Below are 6,774 nucleotides of genomic sequence, written 5' to 3'. Positions count from 1 at the left end.
AGCAACCAAACTCAACATTTGGACATTAGTGAACTCTGCCAGACATGTGCATGTATGTCAATGTGGATATTGATATAATTTTTAAAAGTAATAAATGTTTGTAAAATGCAGGCTTATTTTTCTATCTTCAGAACGAGTCCACTGTTGTGGTTTCACAGAAGCAGTGATTCAATTGGTCATCTCTGTTGTGGTGGGCGTGGTTACTGTTATCATAGTGGTGTATGACATTGGATCCAGAAGATCTGAACATGTTTAATTTTCCATTATTTTCTTTGTTCTTTTGGTAATATATAAGCTTTATATATAATCTTATAAAGCTTTGCTAAACTAATTCTTCCTCCAAACGAATGTGCTTAAGTTCTGTTTTCTTGAACATTTTTTCCAATAACATTGTGCAAAGATTAAATTTAAATGTACATTATTAAAATGTCAATTACTTTTTTACAATGTTGATATGACTGTCATTAATCTGAAACTTAACTAGTTAAATCTATTGAATAAATGGACAGAAGTTTCAAGAAAAGGAGTTGAAAGTTTGGAACTTTTTAATTCTCGCTCCACAAAATGTTTAATTAAAATTCAATCAATCAATGTTCAGTCTGAACTTCTTGTAAAATTGTAGGTATTTCTGTTGGAAATGCTGAAAGAGGAAAAGATGGTCAAGCAAAAAGGGTTTTTTTTTTCCACACTGAAAAAAAAAGTTCAGTGTGAAAATTCAGTCTGAAATGAGAAGTCTTGAAAGTAGTGTTATAACCCACATTTCAATGGTTAACCCCTATACAGAATAAGAAAACCTCAGCGAAGCTCTTGTATTCAGATTTAAAAGCAGTGACGCTCAGTTCTGCATTTGCGCATTTGCGTCTCTCACGTGCATTATTATATCAAGAACCAAATCATTTTCGCTGAAAACTACCAAAACATTGCTCATACAACTGCTGAAGACTATGGCTTTCACATGTGCATTTGTTTTAAACATTTGGCTTTTAGTGGGTAAGTTTTGCTGTTTTAATTTCTAAGTATTTTTTTAAATAGTAATTTTATTTGATTATTTGGTCTTTTTGAAGAGTTCATACAGGAACAGTTAACCTATGAAATTGAATTTGTCATAATTTACTGATCCTCAACAAAAAAGACAATTATTATTTTAGTAATAAAGAGCAGCATTTGTTAAGCACAACACTGACTGAAATACCTTAATAACTAGCATCATCGTTTCTTGAATGTTCTCCAGGTGTGTTTGGTCCTCAAACAGGTGGAGCGAAGACGTTATTAGTGATTGAGGGAGGTTCAGTCACTTTACACACCCAACGAACTGAAATGCTGACAGATGATCGCATGTGGTGGACTTTTAGGCCTGACAGTTCGAATATTTGTATAGCTGAAATGATTAAGCAAGTCGTCTCTTTTCCTGGTGGTAATGAGATATTCAGAGACAGACTGTATTTGGACTGTAATACCGGATCTCTAACCATTAAAAACATCACAACTGCACATGATGGAATGTATGAAGTAAACATCGGCCGTGCCAACAAAGTTTTCAACAAAATGTTTTATTGTTAACGTTTACGGTAAGCACTTAAGTTTTAGTCACGCTCCTCTCTAGATCAGAACAGTCAACCTTCAAATGTTTCATAGCCAAATTTAAATGTAGGCTAGGCTGTAACATTTAAATGATATTTCTTTTGAGCTATGTGATGACAAAAACTTCTGAAAACTGTTATCTGTTTAAGAGACAAAAAAATCTGAATTTCTTTTGATCAAAAACCAGTCTATTATACTATCAACTACTAAATCTGCATATCATTTTGTCTAAATCTTATTCCGTACACAGGCCGACTGTGACTGTACAGTCAATGTAGATGTTAAGTATGTTAATTATGTTATGAGGTAATTTGTACAAAAATCGCTAGTGACACGCAAGATGGCGCCATTGCGTTGTATTAACTGAGTAAGTTTTTTTGAACGGTCGGATATAAACAACAGCGATTTTTTTTTTATTTACTATCATTTATATATTTATATATATATATATATATATATATATATATATATATATATATATATATATATATATATATATATATATATATATATATATATATATAATATATAAATAAAAAATATCGTGGTGGGCGTGGCTACTGTTATTATAGTGGTTTATGATATTAGATCAAGAAGAACTGAACGGAAGCAAAATGAAAATATAGCTGCAAGCAGCAATTGCGGGGCCATTTTAGGATGTTATCAGTTGAAATGGCTGAAAAATCATAAATGCAACCAATAAAAATATAATTTCATGGCTTATCACTTTTGATCAATTGGTTGTGCTGTTTTCAAATTGATGTGATGTCTGTTGACACGAAATCCATAACTTTGTTTAAGCACAGTCTGAAGATGATTTGAGTAAAATTTGGTGAAAATCGGACCAACGGCAGGAGGACTCAGAACAAGAAGGTTTTGTACATCAATCAAAATGGCGGAAAGGAAGTTTAGCCAACTGGGGTATAATTGGTATGTACGTTGTTGGCGTGACCCAAGGAATATTTTGCGACCATTTTTAAAGGGCTAACGGAATCAGAAGTTATTAGCATTTTTGGAAATTTCATAATGAATGTTTAATGAATGGTGTATTACTTCTGACCAATAGGTGGTGCTGTTACCAGATTGATGTGGTGTGGTTAGAGTGAGGTGACAATGGCACATATAAAACTTGGTGCAAATATGTGAAAGCTTTGCAGAGATACAGCCTCAGATGCAGTTTGGCATCTTTCCAGTAAATTCATTGATGCGTTAAACGAAAACCGTGTATATTGACACAAAATCCATAACTTTTTGCCAGCAAGGTCTGAAGATGATCTGATCAAAAATGGTGAAAATCAAACTAATGGTCTAGGAGTTAGAAAAAGTAGGTTTTGTACGTTAATCAAAATGGGGGACAGGATGTTTGGCCAATAATGGGTATCAATGTTCTCGGCTTGACCCAAGGAATTGAGATCACTTTCATTACAATATGCTAATGTAAGCAGAAATTATTAACATTTTTGTAAATTTCTTTATAACTTTTGGCACTGCCACCAAACGTTTTGAGTACTGAGAAGGCATGGTGCCGAAGACACATACTGAGTTTCGTAATGATAAGTCAATGTGTTCATAAAATTTAGCATTTTTTGACATAATTCAATATGGCCAACACCCAAACTTGGGTATGGTTCGACCTGGCATGATGCACTGAATCCATTTTTTTTTAAATTCTGATTTTTAGCCAAACCATTCAGAAGTTATAACCAAAAAAAGCCATTTTTCATATTTCCTGACCACTAGGTGGCACTGCGCCGAAACACTGCAGGTAACCTTAGGTCATGCTTGTTATAACACACACCAAGTTTGGTCTCAATACGCCAAACCCTTGCGCAGATATAGGCTCACATCCATCTTTGCAGGCTTTTCGTAGAAAACGTTCACGCGTTATTCGAATACGGTTTGACTAATCAACTTGAATTCCATAAATTTTTGCCAAGATGGACTGAAGATGATCTGAGCCAATTATGGTTAAAATCAGACAAACCGTCTAGGACCATTCGAAAACGTAAGTTTTACGAACTAACTTACGATTTTTTATTTTTCTGAGGAAAAAGAATTTTCCTTCTGTGCCTTACGGTTCAAAAGTAATTAGCATAAAATGACTGCAATTTTGGACAAGTGGTGGCGCTACAAAGTTTGAGTTAGAGACTCCAATTTTGCTATGGTTAATGATGAGCCTGTCCTCTATCAGTGTGCCAAATTTCACAACTTTCCCGCAAGCGGTTCTATGGGCTACCATAGACTTCCAGAGCGGAAGAAGAAGAAGAAGAAGAAGAAGAAGAAGAAGTGGAATAATAAGAAGAAGAATTCTAACGGATACAATAGGTGCCATTGCATCTTCGGTGCTTGGCCCCTAAATATGAATATAGCTGCAAGCAGCGATTACCAGGGTTCAAGCACTTAAGGCATTTAAGCACATAAGGAAAGGGACATTACATATTATTTAGCAAGGCTGTGCCCATTTAAATCAATTAATAAAAAAGCATTTTTGGAAAATCATGTTCATTTACCATAGAAATAAATTCATCTAAAGTTCATCTAAAAATATAAAAAGTGTACAGAAAACATTTGGTCTTTTGGTCTCTTTTTCCCATTAAAACTGTGCAATATTAAAAGGGTAGAAAACAGATTTCAGCAGTTGTGCTTGACCAGTGCAGTATGAATGCTAACTGCTGCTAAACAACAACCAACCAATTAAGTTTAAAAATGTGTGGATATTGGTTTTAAAAATGTTTGATTATTGGTTATATTTATAAAATTATCTGTCTGTATCTAGCTTTTGCTCATAATGAAGCTTGGAAATATGATGTTTGTGTGATTTCACAAAAAGACAAGACATAAATGTGAATACTACAGAATAGAAACTGCTAACACACATACTAAACATCAGTTTGAGAAATGAGAAGTGAAAAAGTGTCAACCTTTTTTGAACTTTGGCATGAAACATCCTCAGTGTTCATTCTGCTCCTGCCTTCCTGTGGAGATTAATCACAACAGAGAGAGTATTAAAAATGATTTAATAATCATTTTTTAACAGAAAGGGTCAAAAATGATGATTCAGTTATTGATGAACATGGTTGTTTTATTGTTATATTTCAGGATGTTGGTTGGTAAACAAGTATAATGCTAAATATTTCTTCTGTTTTTATTGAATAATATGCGCAAAAATAAAAATGAAAAGCTTATACATAACTTTTATTTAGCTGTCACATTATCCCTGTTCAAAAATATTAATTAATCTTTCACAATAAGTCAAATAATCAAATGTTGTTTAAAAAAAAAAAAAAAAAGAAATTGAAAAAGCCCAAAATTACTTTGAAACTCCAACTAACAAATGCATTAATAAATTCCAAACTGAAATCAGTCTTGGTATATCATGTGGATACTAATGGATAAAATAAAAAAAAGAACAATATGTGTACAACAAGCATGGCATTTTTACAAAAAATCCTTCTTTCTTGCTGTGCAATACTTAATGACCAATAAGGTGAAGTATATACCAAGTTGACTAATATATTTAAACCCATTTGTAGGGTAATAAAATACAGATTTAAAATTAGTCATTTAAATTTTTGTCTTTATAGGACTTTCAAAACTTCCAAAATTGATTGAATGTTGATTTTAGAGGATAAAAATCTACATGTATAACTTTGCCGCAGGTTGTATTTGATGTGTAATTTGATTTTGATTAGGCTAGTTTTGAGTAGCAATTGGGCAAGTTTTGTTGTGAAAACCTGGCAATCCTGCTTGTAAATATCACCAGCTCACTAAGGGGCAGATTGAGTCAAAAGGTTTAGTGGTGAAGACTGCAGATGGATGAATTTACAGGTCAGACGTCACTCCGTGTTTCACATGCATGTGCACAACTGACAAGGTGGATCACCTTGGTCATTCAGACCCATCTTAAAGACTATGACTGTAACACTGTGTGTGGTTCTGTTGAAAGAGGAAATTATGGCGAAAGACCAACAGAAATAGTCTAGATGAAGTGAAAAGAGAAGTCTTTAAAGTAGTGTTACAATACGTTTCATTGGTTAACAACGGCATTATCCTCCATATGCAATAAACTGGGCACGAAAAACCCCAGCAATTTATTTTTCCTTTATTCAGATTTAACAGCAGTGGTGCTCAGTTCTACTTCTGCACAATTATACCTCAATTATTGCATCAAAAATCAAATAATTTTCATAGAAAACGACAAAAACATTGGTCATCCAACTGCAGAAGAGTATGGCTTACATATATGTTTTTATCTTAAACATTTGGCTGTTAGTGGGTAAGTTTTTAATTCTCACTGTTTTATTTCGTAATAACAAAACAACTTGGCGCTTTTAATGTTGTAGTTTAATGGTCACCGAGTTATTACTAAGTGAAAAAGCAGAAATAAAACAATTAAAAATCAGTTCTGCATATCAGTGTCAAGAAGTAACAAAAAGCAGCATTTGATTAGCACAACTTTGACTAAAGTAACTGGACTAACTAATAACTGGAATCATCATTTCTTGTATGTTCTCCAGGTGTGTTTGGTTCTCAGACAGGTGGAACGGAGACAATATCAGTGATGGAGGGAGATTCAGTCACTCTACACACTGGACAAACTGAAACACTGCCAGATGATCACATACTGTGGATTCTTAGGCTCAACAGTTCAAACATCTGCATAGCTGAAATGTTCATGCAGGTCATCACTTTTCCTGATGGTAGAGAGATATTCAGAGACAGACTCAAGATGGACTATAAAACCGGGTCTCTGACCATCACAAACATCACAACGGCACATCACGGATTGTATGAACTAACCATCGCCCGTGCCAGCAAAGTATCCAACAAGATTTTTATTGTTAGCGCATACGGTGAGCACTTCAGTTTTATTCTGCCTCACAAACACAGCTAATGTAATGACAAAAACCCTATATAGGGTTGCCAGGTTTTCACAACCAAACCCACCCAATTGCTACTCAAAACTAGCCAAATCGTGTTTTGGCGGGGTTCCCCGGCAAAAAAAAAAAAAAATTGCATTCTGGGATAAAATCTCTGGTAGAATTCGCATTCGTTGGGGTTGCTTAAAACCACGGCAACAGTCTTAAAGTAGCCCAATGGACCTTTATCTCACTTCCTATATCCGGTAAGCGAAGCAGTGTATCCCCACTTCCGGTCCCATCGCAACGCAATAAAAACTAATAGGAGAATCCT

This window comes from Labeo rohita, unplaced genomic scaffold, assembly GCF_022985175.1.
Source record: "Labeo rohita strain BAU-BD-2019 unplaced genomic scaffold, IGBB_LRoh.1.0 scaffold_284, whole genome shotgun sequence".
Taxonomy (NCBI): domain Eukaryota; kingdom Metazoa; phylum Chordata; class Actinopteri; order Cypriniformes; family Cyprinidae; genus Labeo; species Labeo rohita.
The sequence above is the reverse complement of the archived record's forward strand: the minus strand, read 5'-3'. Positions refer to the sequence as shown.